Below are 22,650 nucleotides of genomic sequence, written 5' to 3' on the forward strand. Positions count from 1 at the left end.
AACCCAGTGAAGTCCTGGCTTCAATAGTACACAAAAGATCAATTCTAGAAGGTTTAAATATTTAATTATAACAATACAAAATTACTGGAAGACAACGCTAAAGACAACTTTTTCAAGTCATAGCTAGATTTGGTTACATAATTGTATTTATATCAACAAAATCGAAATTAAAGACAAATAGCAAACTGAACAAAAGTTTGGTAACATATATGACAGACAAGGAGTCACTGGCACTAAAATATACAGCACACATACAAATAAATAAGAAAAAATGATTACAGTAATGGAAAAGCAGACAAAGGAAATAAGTAGGAAATTCACAAAAGAGAAAATTAAAAGGGCCAATATTTATTTTTCAAAAGTTAAACCTCAGTATTACTTAAATAAATGCAAATTAAAGCAAATAGATAACATTGTACCTATGAAATTCACTAAAAAACTTTTTAGTGTTAATGCCCAGAGAAGAGAAACAATATTTTGCAGTGGGGGGGAGTTTGACAAATTTATTAAAAAGCTAAAAACGATGCATCTTTTGACTCCACAAATCTACTTTTTGTAATATATTCTAATAAAAGAATCAGGATTGCATACAAAACATACAAAATTTGATCCATAAAAATGTTCAAATGGCAATATTTATATTATAAAAAATTGAAAACAAGTGCCCCAAAATGGATTATTTCTGATTAAATTATGTTACATTCATACAACAAAGCTGTATGCAACCATCAAAAACGATGTTATGGGAGAATATTTAATAACACAGGAATATGTTAATAATTGATTGTTGAGTGAAAAAAAGCTATGAAATAGTATGGACAGTATTCTTCCATAAAAGAAGGAAGTGAAGGGAAGGGAAGGGGAGGGGAGGGGAGGGGAGGGGAAACACCATTATATTAATAGCAGTTTACTCCAGATAGTAGAAATTTGGGTAATTTTTTCCCCCAGCTTTATTGAAATATATTTGACATAGAACAGTGTGTAAGTTTAAGATATACAAGGTCATGATTTTATATAAATATACATTGTAAAAAGATTACCACAAAAAGGTTAGTTAACATGTTCATCACCTCACATAGTTACCTGTGTGTGTGTGTGTGTGTGTGTGTGTGTGTGTGTGTTCTGAGAACATTTAAGCTTTACTCTCTTAGCAACTTTCAAGTACACAGTACAGTATTAGTAACTATAATCACCATGCTGGACTTATTCATCCTATAAGTAAAAGTTTGTACCCTTTGACCAACATCTCCCTATATCCCCCACCCCCAGTCCCTGGCAACCACCAATCTTCTGTTTCTATAAGTTTGGTTTTATTAGATTCCACGTATAGGTGAGATTGCACAGTATTTTTCTTTCTCTGTGTAACTTACTTCACTTAGTATAATACCCTCAAGGGTCATCCATGTTGTCATGAATGGCAGGACTTCCTTCTTTTAATGGCTGAATAATATTCCACGATATAGATAACATTATATAACATATATTATATAGTATTATAGTATAATATATAACATATACAATAATATTCCATTATATACAGTGATTTTTTTGTTTTGTTTTGACTCAATATTATCTGTATTTATTACAATGCATATGTATAACTACAGTAATTTTGAAGCTATTTTAAAGGAAAAATATATTGTCCAAATATTCTAATCAATTAAAAAAGAATAACTGGAGGAAAAAGGTTAGAGTCTATAAAATATGGACCACTCCCTGACAAACATGTAGAGAAAAATCTTAAATGTGTTTTTGTGAAAAAATGGACTATAATTAATAATAATTAATAGAAAAATTTACTATTAATTAGGTGATTTCAAACCAACTTCACAGTTTTCACTGATAGAACTGCTAAGTTGGTGATCTAAAAAGTGCAATGGACACCACGTAAATAGATTTCTGCAGAGCTTTGGAGTTTCTCATAATATCCACGTAGGTAAAATGATGAACATTAACCTGTGTGAATTATAAATTTGCTGGATAATCCAAACACTCAAGATAGTTAAGACACAATTGTGCCAACATGGAAAGTGGTTCTTCATGGGGTGCAACAGAGTTTGGTTTGTGGTAGTCTTTAAATATTTTTACCCCAAAATAAGATAACACAATTTTTAAACTTGTGGATGAATCAGACTGGAAGATAATAGAAAAAAACAAAGGAATCAAGACTTAACAGTATCTTGACAAGTTGGAATGCAGGGTCAGAGCAACCCAGAAGACTAGGTAGGAAAACTAGTTTGCTTCTTGGGTATCTGCTTGGAATGATTTGTAAAAGCTGTTTGGATACTGTGTTGAGAGGAATTCTAAAGGCACACAGGAGTCAGGGAGAAGAGCCTTGAATCAATCAACAATATCTGGTGATTACATCCATTCAACACAGTGTATTGCTGCAATATCTTGAACTTATGGGGTTTTTATTCATTCATTCATTTATTTAATAACTACTTATATGTTTTCTATGTGTTCAGGGGGAAAGTGCTGAAATCATTCAACAATGTCTGGAGTTGTAGAGTTGAGATCACATAGTAAACTGTGAAAACTGAAGGTGAAAGAAGAGATTTGTTTATTTACTCATTTATTTAACAATTACTCATATAGAGTTTCCTATGTGCCAAGCACCATTCTAAGGGCTTCAAAAATATTAAATCATTTTATTCTCACAACAATCATATGATAAAATATACTATTATTATTCCCACTCTGCAAAGAATAGGTTAGGTAACTTGCCCAAGGTCAAAGAGCTACTGTGTGGCATGGCCGGGATTTAAGCCCAGGAAGTGTGTTTCCTGTTTCCCAATCACCACACTACTCTGTACAACACCTTGCACAATATATGGACCATTACTATGCACATAATAAATCTTAATTTACTTAAGGATAAATTTTAAACCTTAAATTGAGGGCCAGAAAATATAACATGTTATATAAAAATAGAAGATGAAAGACAGGTTCATACCAAAAAAAATTAGTGTAGGATTTATTTCAAGTCCAAGAATAATAATGTAGCAGCTAAGAAAACTAATAAACTTTCAGACTTCATTAATAGAAAAGAAGTAAAGCAGAGGAATGAAAGGGAAAAAACTAGAATTTATTGATTGTCTATGAGTGCCAGGTAGTGTGTGTATATATATAATATATATATATACCTTACTCTTGATTAAGTCTCTTGGAGGAAGATATTCGTGGTAGATTGGTTGCATAACTGGCTTCAATGGCTTCCTTCTATCCACATCCATTGCAATGTGACTGTACTTCTTCCTTCCTTTCCTGTCCCCTCTGTCCCATCAAGTGATGGAATCTTTACCCCTTGAATTTTGACTGGATTTTCTTTGGCCAGGAGAATGCAATCAAAGTAACATCACGCCAGTTCTGAATCTAGGTCTCACAAGGCACTGTGTGCTTCCATTCTCCCTGTCTGGAACCCTGTTAGTCACCACAAGAGCAAGTGTAGACTAGCTTGCTAGAAGATAAGAGACTATTTAAGTCATCACAGCTGAATTCATCCTAGATCAGTCAACCTATTGAGTTCAGATATATGAGAGAATCCAGCTAAGTTCAGCCAACCCTCCCATAGTCTCTTGAGAAATAACATGTTGTTATTGTTTTAGTCATTAAGTTTTGAGTGGTTTGTTAACATGACAATGGTCATATGATACAGAGTTATTTTTTCTTTTATAAATGCAAAAATTAAGGCTCAAAGAAGTATTTTACCCAAAAGCACCAAGTTTGTAAGTCAAACTAGAAAGTCAAACCCAACCTATTTCATGTCAAAGCTCAGCCTCCTAACACTCTACTGAAGAGGAAAATTAGAAAGTTGCACTCAGCTAAAAATAACTCCATGCTCCTTCTGCTTTTGTAAAATATGCTTGCTGCACTGAAAAGGAAAAACAAAAACAGGATAACCTAGCAATCAAATGTAACCATATGATGTTTTGCTAAATATGGAATGTTCTGCAACTGCTCTTGTAAGTTTCTGTTTGGAAACTTCCGCGCTCTGTAAACCAAGTAACCAATCTACCAATGCTAAGTGTAAACATGTGCACAGACCCCTATAAAAGTAAAGCTCACCCTGAGCTCGGGGCCCAGAACTTTGGAGTGTTAGCTCATCTGGGGCCACCAGCTTAATAAACCTGAGTTCTCCAACCCTCGGAGTGTGGTGCTTGGTTTCTTGACGGACTGATTTCTGCAACACTACCACACATATAACGTTCAGATTTTAGAGTAATCGCCTCACTGACCTCTGCAATGAACTGGCTGCACGTGAAGTACTATATTTAATTCTACACACTTAAAATGAATCCAGAGGAAAGTAAAAATAATTTTATAAAATCTGTAAGAAAAACACAAGAAAGAAGGGTTTGCTTAGATTGGAAAAGATAAAACTAATGAAGGACATAAAGAGAAGGGTACACTATTTTCTCTTGCTCCTGTCTCATCTACTCTGATTCCTTTAGGGAACAAGCTCCTCACGGAAAGATACATCTAGCCCCTCGTGTCTATTATTGAATTTGGATGTTGAACTGTCAGTCCTCGTGGTGTTTATCATGAGAGGGTCTTCTTTACCTTCGTAGGGTCATAGGCTCACAGGCTCACTTTGAGCTTCTAGATAGCTCTTCCCCCAAGACCATCTCTGCCTCTGCCCACACTATCTTCAGCTTGATTTTTTTCTTAAATTCCTTTCCAGGTAACATGCCTACCAGATTGACTTGGCCTCTGAAACTTACCTCTTCCCTCTACGATGACAAAATGATGAAGCCCCTCCACACCACAAATACACATTTTCTTACCTGGCCTTGCTCCAGAGATAATGGCTAAAAATTACAGAATTTAACTGAATTTTATCTTAATAAAAGGGAGCTACGTTTAACAATTAGATGTGTCAAATAAAAGCATTGGCCCTTCATGATATGATGAAGACCCAATCCCAGGAAGCATGATATGTTGCATAAGAGAACACTTATTATGTGATAACTTGGGTAATACAAGCTGCTGAAACAAATAAATACCAAATTTTTAGTAGCTTTAAACTGCATAATATTATGTCTTACTCCTGTATTAATCAATGAGAGTGTTTCTAGTCAATTGGTAGCTTTCCTGGAAGTGGTGATTCAAGGACCAAGTCCTGTCTTGTACCTCCACCATCACCATCCTCAGAAACATAGAGATGTTTTTTGGTTTGGTTTGTTTTTTGTAATCCAGCCAGAGATGAGGGAGGATAGAAAAGATGGAAAAGGTACCTGCTTCTTAACTACCTCAGCCAACAAGTTATGTGTGCCAGATTCCATTAGTGAGAGCCAGCCATATGTCTCCACTGAAGTGTAAGTGGAATTGGGAAATGCAGTCCTTGGCCACTTGCAAGAAGCCACTGTCCAGTAACTACTCCTCACTCTGAAAGGGGAATGCAAATCTTCGGTGAAGAGCCAATCATTACTATTGCCATTGGATAATAAAATAAATGGGTGTGAAACAAATGGTGAGAATTTGAATTGGTCCGTCTTATTACAGTATTGAAATTGTCTACTTAATTTATCAAGTCATGTTCATGCCCTGATTTTATATACTTGTATCTATCAATAAACATTGTGATACTTGAAAAATAAAATAAAATAAAATAAATGGGCTTTAAGTTCTGTTTTAACTCCAGTTTTCATGGCTCTCAACTTTCACAAAGGTTTAGCACAAGAAATATCCACTTGCATTTAACTGCAAACTCCTCAAATTTCCAGTTTGAACACATTGATCACAAACTCTTATACTAGACTCTAAGGACTTGGAGGGCAAGAATTGACTCCTCTGAACTTTTTATGCCCAGAGCACTCTCTCTTACATATAGGAGCTGCCCAAGGAATATCTGTTGAGTAAATGAAGATTATGTTATCTAGGGTTACCTGTACAAGATGAACCTGAATTCATCCTTGAATTTAATGTCAGGGATGTTTGTTTCTCAAGATAAATTTCTACACCTGTCTGCTCCCAACATATTAAGCTAGTGATGGCTCTGTGAGCATGAAATATTATGGTCCTTCATACACTTTCAGATACAGCTTCTTTTGCCTAAATTACTCTATCCCCATATTCACCTGGAAAATGCCTTCCCTTCCCTCAAGAGTTGGCTCAAGAATGACCACCTCTACTCCACATGATCTTACCCAATTCTTCCAGCAGACTTAAGTACTTCTTCCCCTGTGTGTCCATTATACCATTATAATTCTTATTCTAATTTATGGGAATTATCTATTTTCTGTCTCTCCGTTAGATTATAAACCATTTAAAGGTAGAAATCATGGCTTTTCATCTTTATGTTATCAACATCTTGGGCACTGTCTGATATGTCAAAGATGCTCAGTTAATGTTCATTAAACAAATTATCATTTCTTTGATTTATTCCATACCAAAATAAAAACCATACTAGCATTTGAAGAATGATATGCCTCCCCCTCTCACTCCCTTTCCCTAAACACAAAGTGGTCTGATTTGTTGAAACAAATCAGAGTAGACGTTGAAAGGAGAAAATCCTCAATATGATATTTAAGTTGGAAAGCTTCTATTTCCATTCATATTACAATATGTACATCTCTAAACACAACAATGCGTTACTTTATAGTTTCAAGCTGACTTGGATCCCTAACTGGATATTAACCAGTATTTTGTCCGTGTGATAATCACTTCAGTAGAAGTATTTTTAGTATTTTATATTTGTACTACAATATTTATAAAGCTGAAAGACTCACTGGCCTTCAAACTGAAATCTTTAATTTTTCAGATATTTAAGAGGAGACGAGAAGAAAAAAAAACTAACTAAACTTATGAGGTCCTTGATGCTTTACTTACTCATCAAAATCTTACATTGACCTAGTAAGAGATAAGCATTATTATTACCACTTAAATACAAGCAATCTAAGCTTTAGAATGTTTAACATTGTAAGAGCCAGAATTCAAATTCAGATGCATCAGGCTCTGTGGTAGGGTGAATAACGACCACCTCCTCCAACAACCCCCATCTCCGTCAAGATGTCCACGTCCAGTTCCCCAGAACCTTATATGGCAAATGTGACTTTGCAGATGTGACTAAGGATGATGAGATGGGGAGATTATTCTGGATTATCACTGGACCCTAAATGTAATCAGAGTCCTTGTAATTATAAGGCAGAGAGAATTTGTCTGCAGTAGAGGAAAAGGCTGGGTGACCTTGAAAACAGAGTTTGAAGTGACGCATCCAAGGACTGCTTGGGTGCTCTTGAATTGGAAGTGATAATCAACAGATTCTCCCCCAAAGCCTCCAGAAAGAACCAGGACTGCTGACACCTAGATTTTAGCCTCTTAAGACTTTTGATCTTCTGAATTCTAGAATACCAGAAAATAAATTTGCATTGTTTTACCTTTGTGGAATTTGTTGCTGCAGCAACAGGAAATAAATACAGGCTCCAAACTTTGAGAAAACCTACATAAATCAATTCAGTGCAACAGACAGTACATTCTTAGGATGGAGTACTTAAACACCTCCCCATCAGGAAGAGCCAACCACTGGAGAAGTGTCAGACCAGATAGGGGAGTTCCAAATACAAACAGCCTCCAAGAACACTTGAGCCATCATCGTGACTATTCCACAGCAAAATGTGGAAATCTTTAGCCAAGTACTCCAGCAGATCTTCCCAGCTTGGAGGAAGGAATAGTGTGAGAGCCAGTTACTAAGGTAGCCAAGCCATAAAAGCTTGTAGAGCTAAATCAAAACTCTGAAGTGAACCCACAAGCCTGAGGTGGCCAACATAAACCTCAGTAGAACTAGTTGTACTTCCAGTAGCAAAACATTTTTAAACAAGGGCCATAGTACATTTCCAGCTCTTGGGGCAAAGCCTTGCATATATCCTACAATAGCCCAAGACTGGAATTTACCAGAGAAGGAGTAACTCAGAAAAAGAAAGCTTGCAAACTCTGTGCCTAGCCCAGATGGAAAAACAAGCTACTGGCTTTGAGGCAGTACAAACTCCAGGTTTCATGCCAGCAATAGTCTTCTCCAGGATTACATCTGGCATAAGAATGGGAATTATAGTAGTTTGAATTACACATATTTTCCAATGCAAAATAAGTACTACCATGAAGTGAAAGAGAGTTTATCTCTTCTGTTGTTCATTGAGACAATTCGCACTGACTCTAAAGGCTGCTGTCCAGTGTCACCCTCTCAGGGGAAGTGTCCCGAGCAGGAAACAATCGCCAAGGCCAAGAGATAATAGAACCTTCTGAATAAAATTAGGTTATGTTTTCCTGCCCTCCTTTTATCTTGATAGATAGTTCGGCATGAAAAATTTTCAGTACAGCTTTCTGAAATATTCAAAAAGGTAAGGCTCAGAGGTAAAATAATAAGTTTGTCTAATAGGTAAGGGAAGTTTCCCTGGTGAAAGTGGACTATGATCTGATTGAGGACAAAATATGAATATAATAAGAATGCTGATCGAAATCTAAAGGGATTTTAACAGCAAAGACTGAAAGTAGTGCAAATATTTTCTAGAAATCCTTAATGAAAAAGCTATTCTCAAATTTTAAAATTCCATTTATTCCCTCATCAATCTTCCTGAATCCCTGACATTGTGGGTGTAAGAATTGTTAGCAGTCCTGTGAACCATACCTTAATGCCTTAAATGATCTTGACAATGACTTTTATTTCAGATCAACTATACCAGAAAATGTCTCCCTAACACTCACTAAAATCAAAACAATAGGTAGTAACTGAGCATCAGTGATTCGTAAAATGCTGTGGGAGATACAACAAAGTCAGTGTTCTCTCAGTGTTTACAATCTATGAAAGAGAAAGGACAAAAATACATAAAATGTTAAATAACAAAGTTTGAAATATGGGTCAAAAAATAGAAACCCATCACAAAGTAGCACATGATCGGTCAACAAATGATTCTATAGGAATGGCCACCATGGGGGTTTAAAGCAGAAGATGGCACTAAAACTGCAAGCCGAGAAGGAGACTAGGGAATTCCATTGTTTCTATCATGTTACAGAGTAGCTAGAGCCCAGTAAGTAACTGGTATGAAGGAGAGGGATGCAGACACTAGTCATACAGCCCAAATGTCAAACCCCAGTTCCACCAACTGCCAGGCATCAGATCTTGGAAATTATTTAAACACTCCAAGGCTACTTATCTTCCTCTGTAAAATGTGGCTCAAACCTACCTCCTAAGATTACACTGAGGGTAAAGTGAGAAATATATGTAATGTTCTCGGCAGAAAGTAGATGCTCAATAAGTATGAAAACCTTTCCTGTGGTAGTGGTTATTTAGTCTTCAATAAAAGTTTTTCTGAGATTGTCATGATAGCCTGTCATTCTCCACAAACCTAAATGTGCCTTTTATTTCAGAGGTTCCCAGCACTGGCAGTGTCATGGTGCTCCTGTGACTGCCCAATAAGCTATGGGTTTCCAGATCATTACAGATGCCATACAGAAAATATCTCTACCCTCAGAAACATTTTTTTTAACTCCTGCCATTACCACAGGACACAGAGAATCTACACATTTCCTCATTTCTGCCATGCACATTTTATACATATTAATTCTTCTGAAATATGAATGTGGTTTAAAACTGACATTGAAGGCAACTTGCCAGGAACATCCTTTTTAATGAATTGGTGCCATTAATATAGTGGTTTATTTCACAATTAATGGCATCTTGGCATGAAGGAAACATGGTCATGGCATTGGAGAGAATGAAGCTTCCATAGAAAGGAAAGGTGGGCTCAGGTTTAGAGGCAAAAAGCCATGGACTTAATGTCACAGAATTATACACTTAGAAATTGTTAAATGGTAAATTTTATGGTACACGTATTTTACTACAAGAAAAAATTTAAGCCACAGAATATGCAATCGTCTCCTGGATTAACAAGTCAGTATTATGCAACGAAACCAGCATTGTGTGGGGTGTACTAGAAAAAAGCAAAGCCTTCCACAGAAACCAGCTGATTCTCTGCCCTCCAAGCCTGCTGTTTGAGGAAGAGCGTATGCATAGCCTAAGATATCACCACAGTTAGTCACCCATGCTCTACAGTAAGACATGGTCATTCTCACAAGGCTGGATCCAGACAAGAGTGAACACAAACCTATAGGAGATGATGGTGAAAACTCATCTCTTAGTCCTGCCAGTCAAAAGTTGTCACCAGTCCACTTAGTGCAGAAGACCTACATAATGGTGTTGGAACCCATCATGGATTCTTCGGAGTGCTCTAGTGCTTTGCAGATGGCTCTCTGGAACAGAATCAATCAGAACAATAGATAAATCCTCCTAGAAAGCCAAGCCATCCCATTCACTGAGCCCTGCTGTTGTTTCCAAAAAGTGATACAGGTCCTGGTAGTTCAGTATTCCACAGTTGGTGCTGCTAGGTCAGAAAGGACCCAAACAGGTGGTTAATCCCTCCATGCCTCACTTAGCATTTGGTACAATATAAAATGTTCAGGATTGGACATTGCTTAGAAAACTTGGCACTCAAAGGGGCCAGTGACCAAGTCAGTCTTTCCAAGGGGAAATTTTGTTGTTGCAGGTATTCACAGCCTCCAGCCCTGTTCCTACCTTGTTCACAAAACACTGGGCAAGCACAGGTATAGCTGGAGGTGAGGCTGAGTGACATCCATAGAGCAGCTCACCACGTCCACCCTTTAATGGAGTAGATTACGCCTTTGGAGTAGATGCTCTTTGGACAGCATTCATGCGGGACACACCTTGGAGCCCAATTCAAGAGTATCATTCACCCGACTCTTCCTAAACCTCTTTGTCTTTAGGCATCAGGTCTTCTCTCCTCCCAGGGCAGATGGCTCTGCTGCCACCTCAATAGCCCATGTCCAGCTGGTGTCAGCAGAGCCATCTGTAAACTAGACTCATGCTTTTCCCCATTTCCTGAATGAGGCTAACACCCCACGAAGTTGCAGCTGTGGGCGCTATAAGCATGATGGCAAAAACAAAATGAAATGTCCAGAAACGGGGGTTAGCTGAATAAAGTACGGTATATAAAACGAAATACTGCACATCCATTTTAAATAATGCTATAAATACTCAATGAGGTTTTTTTTTTTCTAATAGGTACAGGGTTGGTTTTTTGTTTTTTGTTTTTGCTGTAAGGTTAAGTGTGAATATACATGTTAGGAAACTAATTATTCATGGTATACAATTTAAAATATGCAAATAAGCAGAAAAAAGAAAAGTAACACCTCATAATTTTACATGTCACATACAAAACTCTTGAGTATACAGACTAACTAACCTACTGGAAACTTTGGGATGGTCCCCTGCTTTACAAAATCTGCCCTACTGGTCAGAAATTATATCCTTAGAAATTCATTTTGCAGAGTCTTAAAGGCTCTTTTCAGTCTTCAGCAGTCTCATAAAAAAGTAAATCCTGTCCCTTTAAATCTTATAACATCCTGAGGGTATGAGGATGGGCTGCAGTGTTGGGGGGAAGATTTTGGGGAAGAAAGGAGAGAGTGGGCAGGAGCAGAAACCTTATTGAAGGGCAAATTTAATCAGACTTCAAACACAAAAGCATTTCCACAAACTACTGTTTATTGCTGTTGAAGTCTTCTTTGTGCCCATGTTTAAGGCAAAATGATAACAAACAAAAATACCAAAGTTATAAACTACACCACACTAGAGAACAGAAGTAAGAACAAAAAGGGGAAAGTTAAACACTTTGGTGGAGGGCAGGAGGCAGGAATGTGTTCTGCTTTACTGAACTGAGACAGAGTGTTTTGTTTTGATTGTTCTCATACTTCCTTCCTCAATTGTACCACATCCCCTACACTTAAAGCAGAAATTTCTGATCAAAATGTTGCAGCAACTACAAGGTCAAAAGAAGATTCTCAAAGGACAGTCATCTCAACCACTGACCATGAAGCAATCTCCACAGCCCTGTACCCCAGTCCAGAGAGCCTCACTTTCTGGGAATGAAGTACCAAGAAAGATACAAAACTCCACCGTTCTTCCTATAAACCCAATCAGAAGGGTTGGCTCTGGGCAGAGCTGGGAGGGAAAGGACTTGACGATCTGTGCCCCTTTCCATCTTCTCCTTCACCGCCCCTTTCCTGGTGCCCTTCTCCAAAATTCACATCCCACATCCATATCTATCAACAGCATCCCAGTGACCTAGTGCAGTCTTATTTTATCATGAGATTGTTGCACTAAAAAAAAAAAAAAGAGGTTTCAAAACTTGCCTGACCCTGGGACAAGGACGCCTGGCCCCAGGACTGCATACCAGCCATGAGGCAATCTGAGTATTTGGATCTGCTTGCCTTACTAGTTCTTTCCTTTTTTTAATGTAATTCCTTTTTTACAACTTTATTGAATTATAATTGATAAATAAAATTTTAAGATATTAAAAACAGACTTCCATATAAATTATTAATGATATAATTTCAGACCGGTGGAGAAAGATATTTAAGATGGAAGACCCTCTCAAGAGGTGACTTTAAAGTTCCCAGAACTCTTGTCCCTCCACTGCCCCTCACAATCTGAGACCCTCAGTGACCTGGCAGTAAGCGCTCTTCCTCTGACTCAGGCTTCACCAGGGAGCACTTGAGGCAGTATCTCCTGCCTCAAGACCATTCCTGAGGACCATTCTATCTGTATTCGTTTGCCAGGGCTGTATTGCAGAACACCACAGCCTGACTTAAACAGAAATTAATTTTGTCACAATTTTGGGGACTGCAAGTCCAGCAATGAAGTGTTGGCAGGTTTGTTTTCTTGATACCTTGGCTTATAGATGGTCATCTTCTTGCTGTGTGCTCACATGGTCGTCTCTCCAGCCTAACTTCCTCTTCTTATAAAAACACCAGTCATATTGCATTAGGGCTCACTCACATGACTTCATTTTGCGTCAATTACCTCTTTAAAGGCCCTTTATCCAAATATAGTTACGTTCTGAGGTACTGGGAGTTAGGGCTTCAACATATGAATTTTGAAAGAACACAGTTCAACCCATCACACTCTCCTCCCATCTTCAGAAAGGAATTTCAAAAAGCCACAGAAGGGTAAAGCTGTTGCTTCTCGATTTAGCCAGGAATGTTAAATCAGGCTTCCTCTAAAGGGAAAAGCCCTAGCAGCTAAGGGATGGAAGAGATGTTTCAAAAAGGAGAAACAAACAAAAAGGAGAGTTCCCTTCTGACTCAGCTCTAGGAGGAGGACATGAAAAGAAAAAGGGAAAAGAAAAAGAAAAAGAAAAAGAAAAAGCAACCATCCCGACCATGAACTTGCCATGACACTACCCAAGGAGCTGAGAGGTCTCCTTCATTGTCACCAGATGGTGCAGGATGGAAGCACCATCCAGTCAGATGCATTAGGGGACTTTAGACAGTAAACCATGAGTGAAACAGGATCACCCAGGCTTGACGACTCAACAGAGTGAGCAGTCCGCTGTTCTCCCAGACCCAGCAAGAACATATGGCACTACTTTGGGGCTGTTTGTCATCTAAAGCAGCCACACCATTCTTCTTTCTCTTGTTTCCTTTCAGTAACAATAATTATACCCCGTATTGAACTCTCACTGCATAGCAGGCATTGGGTTAATTGCTTTCTATACATGTTCCCACTTAATCCTTACATTACTTTCTCTATTTTTAATAGGAAGAAACTATCCAAGGTCACACAGCTAGTAAGAGGAAGAGATGGTATTTGGACTAAGAACTCTGACACCAGAGCCCTTAGCTACTTTTCTTCATCCATCCCCCTTCAAGAGGCAATAGGATTTGGCTAGAATAGTGCAGTTATGAGGAAACACAAGGAACACTCACAAAAGCCAGTGTTCAAATCTTATCTCAATGACCATGGGCAAGCTCTTTAATCTCTCTATACTCAGTTGTCTCCTATACAACCTAGGGATAATTTAAAGTCCAAAGAATTCATAAATATCATCTATCATTTACTATTATCATTATCATTATTATTACTATTATTTTCTCCCTGTGTTATTGCTACATTATTTACACGATTAAACATGTAACAATTTGAACCAATGAAATTGCACTCATACATAAAATAAAGTAATGCCTTGCATTGCAAGTTTGCATTCATTAGTACTACTAATTTGAAGTTATCCTTTTAGCTCATTTTTCAGCAAAGGTGAAATTTAGATGGACTCTTCTTTTTTCAGCCCCTTTTTAGAGTCACTGCTGATTGCTCATCAACACTGCATTTTCATTATCCCTACAGCATCTCAATCCCTTAGGAAGACTCAGTGAATAATTTAAAATTCATGTTTAATTTATTATACACGCCTATAGCAAATTTCTTTCATGGAGTGAGCCTTGTTAAAGTTCTCAAGGCCTGGAGGCACAGGTGGCTCCATTAAAAATGTATTTCTCAGTTTTCTTAAGGGATTCTTTTAAAAAGTGCTGGAATGGGTACATTCATAGTTAATTGACAGTAGATGACATGCTATTCTATTCACCGCACTTGAAGAAACATTCCTTTTTTTTGTCTGATAATTAGTTGTATGCCAATACTTCCCATTTCCTGCTTTTTGGATTATAATTAAAGCATATGACATAGGACAATGTAACTGATTCAACTATTTCCTGGGAAATGGCTGAAAGAAGAATTATAAGGGTAAATCAGGAGTGGGAGAAAGAGAGGGGAGTGGTGGATACATGCTTCCAAGTAGAGCCTTCGCAAAGTTAAGTGATAGTGAGATAGAGTGGAGAGGCCAGGATCTTTCTTGTGCCTTCTCCAGATGCGCCAAATGAAATAATCAGGAAGATGTGGAACACTTTTCTCTGGCTGTGACCTCCAGTTTGGGATGAAGATCCATCCTCAATTAGGCACCAAGCACTTTCCTGGAACAGAAATGAAGCCAGAACATGGCATCTTTTTCTGCACCAAGTTCCCTAATTTGTCAAATAGTTTATGTTTCGTTGACATTGAGCTTGAGTTTGAAGCCTTCTAAAACCTAAATTGGGCCCCTAGTATGTGACTATGATGCTTTCTATTTATTGAGTCAATAAGCTTATTCATTTATAGATATGTGAAAAACAATGAACACAGCCAAGAATAAATTCCATGCATTAATCTGACTCGGATTAGTACAGATTATTTTTTTTAATGTACCTGTGGTTGAAGATCTCCCCTACCATATGTTGTGCCACCAAAACTATGAGGGATCCAACCAGCCTTGGAAAAACCTCTCTTTCCCTGGGTGATGGCTTCAGGGGAGCCCTACACTATTAGTCAATGGAGCTTTCAGACAGATGGACCATCTGATTTAGGGTTGGCACTAGAATTTTCTATCAAAATAATTGGGTTTTTTCGGGACTTCCCTAGTGGTCCAGTGGTTAAGACTCCACACTCTCCATGCAGGGAGCACAGGTTTGAGCCCTGGTTGGGGAACTAAGATCCCACATGCTGCACGTTGCAGCCCCCCCCACAAAAAAATAAATTAAATAATTGTGTTTTTTCAAAACAGGTTAAATTACTTCTAGTAAATATGAATAGTGGCTCCAGATTGAGAACAAAAAATTAAGGGATCTATTTGTAAATATTCCCTGGTGAAAAAAAAATATGTATTTTTACTTAGGCTTTATTTAATGCAGAGCTGTTGAGAGCAACCATGTTGATTTCACTTATCATTTTTTTCTCCAATACCTAGCATAGGGCCTGTAGCATAGAAGACCGAAAATATTTGTTAAATAGGAGAGGCTCCAGCATCCTGATCATCTTATATAATACATTCAAATAGAGAATAAATGCATTTATTCTTCAAAGCATCAACTCTGTGTAAGACATGCTTGCCATGAGGTCAGTTATCTTTCAGGGAAGAGAAGCAATTCGTTTGAAACAGACCTTCTTCGGATGCAGATCATAATAAAGAACATTATCTTTGGGAACGGGCGTAGCCCTTTACATTGGCAAATCTCTTATGCTCAATTTCATTAGCTATTTTAAGAATAAGACCCTGGAATTTCAGTAGTAGTATCTCATTTTACAGATGAAGAATGAAAATCCAACGGCAATAATTACAGCTGACAGTAATTGAGAACTTATTTAATGCTTAACATCCTAAGGTAAATCTGCAAGAATATTATCTAATCATTACAGCCATCCTGTGAGGTAGGTACTATTTTAGCTCCATGTAATATTGGAGGAAACTGAGGCTCAAAATGATTAAATGACTAATCAAATGTCATATGGTTTCCAAGTGGTGAAGACGGGATTTAAACCAAGGTCGGTCTGGCTCCAGAGCTCAGCTGCTTAACCACTGTCCTTTACTGCCTCTGCGCTCTCCTGTCTTCTGCAAGTCCATAAGGGCTTTGGTCAAGTCCATTCCTGGACATGGCACTTTAATGACATAGGGTCTTCTAAGCTCTCAAAGCAAAAAAGTATTTTTAAAGTGAAAACAATACTGAAGATGAATTAAAAGGAATCATTTGAGGCAGTGGACAGGGCACATGCACTGGGTTTGCTAACCTTCACATCAAAGCTCTGGTTTTAAGTTTACAGCCTTGGGCCCTTCAGGATGCCTACCTAGTGTCATTTCAACCTATTCACCAAAAGGCTTCCTCTATTTTAATCACACTGAACTGCTTAAAATTCCTACTGTACTGTTTACATTTTTGTGTCTCTATTCCCTTCTAGAAGCTGTTTTCCCCCATATGATGCCCTACAATAAGTTAAATATGGCCACAAATTCTTTAGAGCAACTCGCATCAAAAGGTGGGAACTATTTCCCCACTGCCTTGCATCTGAGCTGACTTTGTGATCTGCTTTGACTAATAGTTCATGGCACAAGTGACATCCTATGAATTCCAAGTTTTGGCTTCTAGAAGCCCTGAAGCTTCTGCTTTCATGCTCTTTGAACACTGCTGCCATGTGAACAAGCCCATCTGTGAGGATGAAAGAGACCACATGGGGAAAGAGGTCCAGCAGTCCAGCCATTACAGGATCCTTTACTAAGGCCCCAGATTGTGAGCTGTGAACGAGGCTGTCCAGGAACAGCTGAACCACCAACAGGTACAAACAGACAGAGTTGAGCTGAGTAGCCCCAGCTGAGCTCTGCCCAGATTGCCAAGCCAAAGAATAGTGATAAATAAATGGGTGTTGTTTTAGGCCCTTAGGTTTTGGGTGGTTTGTAATGCAGCAGTAGATCACTAACACATACCTTTTTATTCCTCCCTTCCTAATATGTCCTCCATCTACTTGTAGAGTGAGCCCCAAAGTCACTCCTCCAAGAAGTTTCCCCTGGTGTAAAGTCAATGTCCTGCCCTGTACGATTCTGAGGGCACTGAGACCCAGCTGCCTCCCTAAATACCTTCCCCATCCACCAGCTGATGACTAGGATCTCACCATTAAAGTTTAACTACTTACATAAAAGCATAAATGCCTATTAAATTTTTAAGAGTCCCTGGAAGGGATAACAAGTTTGTGCTTTTGATTTTTCTCTTATTATGAAAGTATATAGGAATAGAAAGTGACCCTAATATAAGGTCACTTTTCCAAAAAAAAAAAAAATGTTTAATGGTTCTGAATAACTTGAATATAAGCCTTTAGGGATATAGATGAAATACTTATGTATCTAATTTAAATGTTTACTTTATTAATTTAATTAAGTGTACATATTTAAAATCATTATATAAAATAACATTCAATTTAGAAGTATTTTTTCCTCCTACTCTTCCATCCATTAAGGTATTTGATTCAAAGTTGCTATATGTGTCTTTAGTGGCAAGTCAAGTGTCCTCCATATCATGAGAGACACTTCTGAGTCCTCTGACAGTTTCCAGACCCAATCTTCTCTCTCATCTATCTGCTGTGTGTGTGTATGTGTTTAACTATGATGCTGCCACTGGAATTTTTATATCAAGCCACAAGTACCCATTCACAAAACACTAAGATAATTGTTTTCCCATTTATCCTACAAGCACATATTCATAATCTTAACAGTATAACCACTTATAGTATTGCTTTGTAAAGAGACCTCCAGAAAGCTGACTTACAATGACATCTAAGACTTGCAATTTGGGGATCTTATCCCAAAGGAAGAATTCATTAAATTCATGTTAAATGTCTTTGTGCTCTTTTTTTTTTTATTTAGAAGGTCACATAATCATCTAAAATTTTATGATTTCTTGAAGTCATTTAAAGCTAATGTGTCTTCTCCAGATAGTACTTTGTGGATCAAAAAATGTCAGAGAGAGCATTCCATAATGCAAAGGACTCTGGAAGGACTAGAATGTAAGGAGATTCCCTCTTTCCTGAGAGATATTTGGGGAGGGGAACCAAATTTCCTTATTTCACATATATTAATACATACTTATTCTACAAACTTCAGGTAACATAAAATTATCGAGATGAAAATAAAATCACAAATAATGCTACCGATTAGAGATTATGATTTCAACATTTTGGTTCATTTCCTTCCAGATCTTCCTCTTATGCATTATTATACATTACATTCAATTCAATTGGCTCTATTATTACTTAATATTATAACATAAGCATTTTCCTTATTAGGGGTTCTTTTTAAGAAAGATATGCCCTCATGCAGCCAACCAGCCTCCTGTTCCGGTACATTGATATTGTCTGGGGGGAAGGGGCAATGTCTCAGGCAGACACCAGCCCCTTGCACCCTCATGTGCATGGCTTTAGATTCCTCTTCTCCCTTTTCCTTTATCGAACATCTACCCAAGTAAAATATACCAAAAGTGAATAAAGCGCAGTCCATGCCCTCAAAAGAGAGAGACCTGGAAACAATTAATTGTGTGAAATATGATAAGGGCTTGAAAAGAGGCATATCCAAAATGCTATGCCCACAAAAAGAAGAGAAGGTTGACCATCCAGGGGAGGTTTCATGGAGGAGTCAACATTTGAGGATTTGGAGGGGTTTTTTGTCTGCTCCTTTGTTAATTGCTTGTTTTTAGGATATTAAGACGTAATTTTGAAAATATTTGCAAAGTCACAAGAAATCTTCAGAATCTCTCCCCCAGTAGATTCCGGGAACCGAGCATGTCTGTTGTGTAGAAACCTGCTGGACCACACCTGTGTTATGCACCGGCTGAACCTTTCCTGGACTAGGGAATTTTCCCTGAGAGCAGGTTTGGATAGGGGAGGAAAAGAACATGAGGGTACCTGGCCTGAAGAGATAGGACAAGTGCGAGCACGAAAGGCTGGAATGGCTGCCACTCCCACACTCATCACCTTGCCTTGCATTTCTGTGTCCCACACTCACTGCAGTGTGCTCTCTGGTCCTCTAAAACAGGCAAGTCTCATCTCCCTGCACTAAGTTCCCCGGAGTTTAGTGGAGACAGCAAGAATGTAATTGTATTAAGCACACGGCCTGGGTTTGAGGCTCAACTCCACTACTTCCTGTGGGCTCTCTGTGACCCTGGGTGATCTACAGCCTCCACTGTGCTCGCATTTCTGCCCAAGCAACTGTGCTTACTCTCCCTCAGTCTGTAGACGTGGCCACAGGCAAGTGACAGATGTGCCCCTTCTGGCCACACTGACCCTACAGGTTCTTCACCTCAGATCTGTTTCTTGCTTTTCCATGGCACCTTGGAGTTGACATTTTTCAGAAGAATGTCCTAAGGCCACGACCCCCAAAACGCTGAGGTCTGTTCACGGTCTGTTCGCTTGTGCCCCATACTGGGGGAACTGGGCCCATCCCAGTTTCAAACACTAGGCTGGGCCAGTGAGGGCCAGACATGTAGACTTACAGTGCTCCCCGACCACCCCACTTAGAGCAACCCCCACCCCACGCAACCCACACAGCTAAGTCTGCATTTATTTTCTTCATCGCATGAGTCACTTTCCGAAACTATCTTCTTTGTATGTTTATTTATCTATTGTCTGTCTTCCTAGTAAAATATACCAGAAGAACAGAAATCTTGTCCCAAACACCTAACACAGTACAGGACCCTAGAGATGGAACAGTAGGAAAAATAAGTGAACAAACATAGGGTAAATGTGACTTCAGAAGATGAATAAGTATGACAGTGCTAGATACTTGAGAAAGAAAGAAATCAGATCACATCTCTGACCTTCAAATCTAACAAGGAGAAAGAATAAAAAACAAAATAACTGCAATACAGTGTGAAAAGCATAATATCAGGCATATACATAGGCGCAGAGATGGTACAGAGGAAGAGGCCTAGATATTTTCGGAAGGAAGTAATTTCCGAATTTAGTTTTAAAGAATTAATGGCAATTTGCCAGGTAGGTAATAAGGGAAATCCTTTCAAGTGGGCCTCTTGGATCTTTATTCTGACCTAAACATTTACCTCATTTCCCTTCCTCATGGAAACTTGGGGTTAAAAATACCCTTTAAGATCATCCAGTCCAACCGTTCTTAAAGAGGGCTGTTGTGGCTTTAAAATATGTCCACAAATTCTGTAACACTCATCCCTTCAGTGGAGCTTAATTCATCTCCCCCTTGGGTGTGGGCTGTACTTAGTCATTCATTTTTAATGAAGAGAATGTGGCAAAATCATAAAGTTTGACTTCTGAGGCTAGGTCAACAAAAGACACCGTGGCTTCCATTTTATTCTAACTTGGATGACTCATTCTGGAGGAAGCCAGCTGCAGTGTTGTGAGGACTCACAAGGCGAGGTACAGAGGCTTCTTGCCCACAGCCAGTGAGTGAGCTGTCCTGGAAGCAGCTTCTCCAGCTCCAGTTAAGCCTGCAGATGACGGCAGTTGTGGTCAGGTTCTTGCCTACAACCTCATGAGACCCAGAATTCCCTAGCTGAGCTGCTGCTGAATTCCAGACCAACAGAAACCGTGAGATAATAAATACTTATTGTTTTTAAGCCACTAAGTTTTGGGGTGATTTGTTACACAGCAACAGATAAATATGAGGATCTCATATTTGCGTTTACGTGAATTATAACTCTTTATATTTACCTTATTAGAAATACAAAGTGAGAAGTGTTAAAAATATGTGTATTAATTCGTTAAAAATAATGTTAATAAATATAATGTGTTAACATAAACAACATTTTATGGAAAATAACTATTTTCCCCAAAATTGTTTAGTTAGAAGAATGGCTTCATTTTACATCCTTATAAATCTTTTTTATGTCTACTTTAATGGAAGATAGCTGGATTCTTATATCTACTTCTGCATTTAATCACTTGTGAAATCACACATCTTGTAACTTCTGGAGAGCTCCACTATATCCTTGTAAGAGAGTAAGAATGAAAGTCACTGGTCTCATCAATGTTCTCTGTAACACCCATGACAAGTGGACACACAGGTCGCACTAGAACATGCTCAGCGACTAGAAGCTCACTAGTTCCCAAGAAAGCCCAGTGCTCCCCCAAAACATCTCTGATAGAGTTCCTCTCTCTGCCATGCTAGCTTTTCTCTCTCATTAGTTTTATGCACTCTCCTTAAGATTATTCAAAATAAGTTTCATCATTTAAGACCCTCATATAGTTTATTGTCGAGTTATTCATAACTCTACAGTTTACAGAGTACTTTTGGCCCATGTTCTCTTAAAGAAACAACTTTAAGATAATCAATTCAATTCTGAACAAACAACTCAAAAGAATATATCGAGTTATGCCCTCCTGTCAATTAATCTCAAGATCTGCCTGTGATCTTTTACCAGACACAAATATCCCTACAGCAACTGTTCTCAGGTATCAGACTGGCAGAACTTACAGACTTACAAGTATCTGAGATGGTAAAATTAAAAGAACACTGAAAACAATTAGTGTAGTTTAGAAGAGAGATTTCCCTTTTGTGCTTGAGGCACAGCCTTCTCATTGCATTAGACATCCAAGTGTTGCGTTTTAAGTGCCTCCTACAGCATCCTGAAAGCTTCATGCATATTTCCACATGTCTCATAAATAACTTAAGCTTAGCTGTTCATCAAAATTGTCCACCAGGTCCCTGTTTAGAGGTGGCCTGGGAAATGACGTGTGCTGGTTTGTGAGGGTAGAAAGACAACATTTGTGGCTGGTTCCGAAACACAGAAACAAGTACTGGAAACATCTCTCCAAGAAAAACTATCCAGAATAGAAAATACAGTCTCTCCTCATGTTAACCTTAAACCCTGGGAAGAAAGAGCAGTGCTCAGTCAGATTTAAAAACTGAGTCTGAAATCCTCTTTACATTCACATGAAAATACTTGACACACACACCAAAAAATGGTACTCTGTTTATAGGAATGTAAATCAGTGCAGTCATTACGGAAAACAGTACGGAGGTTCCTCAACAAATTAAAAATATAAAAACTACCATATGAGCCAGCAATTTCACTTCTGGGTATATATCCAGAGGAAATAAGATCAGTATCTCAAAGAGATATGTGCACTCCCATAGTCAATGCAGCATTACATACGATAGCCAACATACGGAAACAACCTAAGTGTCCATCAACAGCTGAATGGCTAAAGAAAATGTGATACACACACACACACATATATAAATTGTAATATTACTCAGCCATAAGTAAGTAGGAAATCTTGTCATTTGCAACAACATGGATATACCTAGGGGACATTATGCTAAGTGAAATAAGACATATAGAGAAAGACAAATACTGTATGATCTCACTTATATGTGGAATCTAAAAAAAAAAATGTTGAACTCACAGAAACAGAGAGTAGAATATTAGTTGCCAGAGTGGTGGGGAAAATGGAGAGATGCTGTCAAAGGGTACAAGCCTTCA

This window comes from Hippopotamus amphibius, chromosome 3, assembly GCF_030028045.1.
Source record: "Hippopotamus amphibius kiboko isolate mHipAmp2 chromosome 3, mHipAmp2.hap2, whole genome shotgun sequence".
Taxonomy (NCBI): Eukaryota; Metazoa; Chordata; class Mammalia; order Artiodactyla; family Hippopotamidae; genus Hippopotamus; species Hippopotamus amphibius.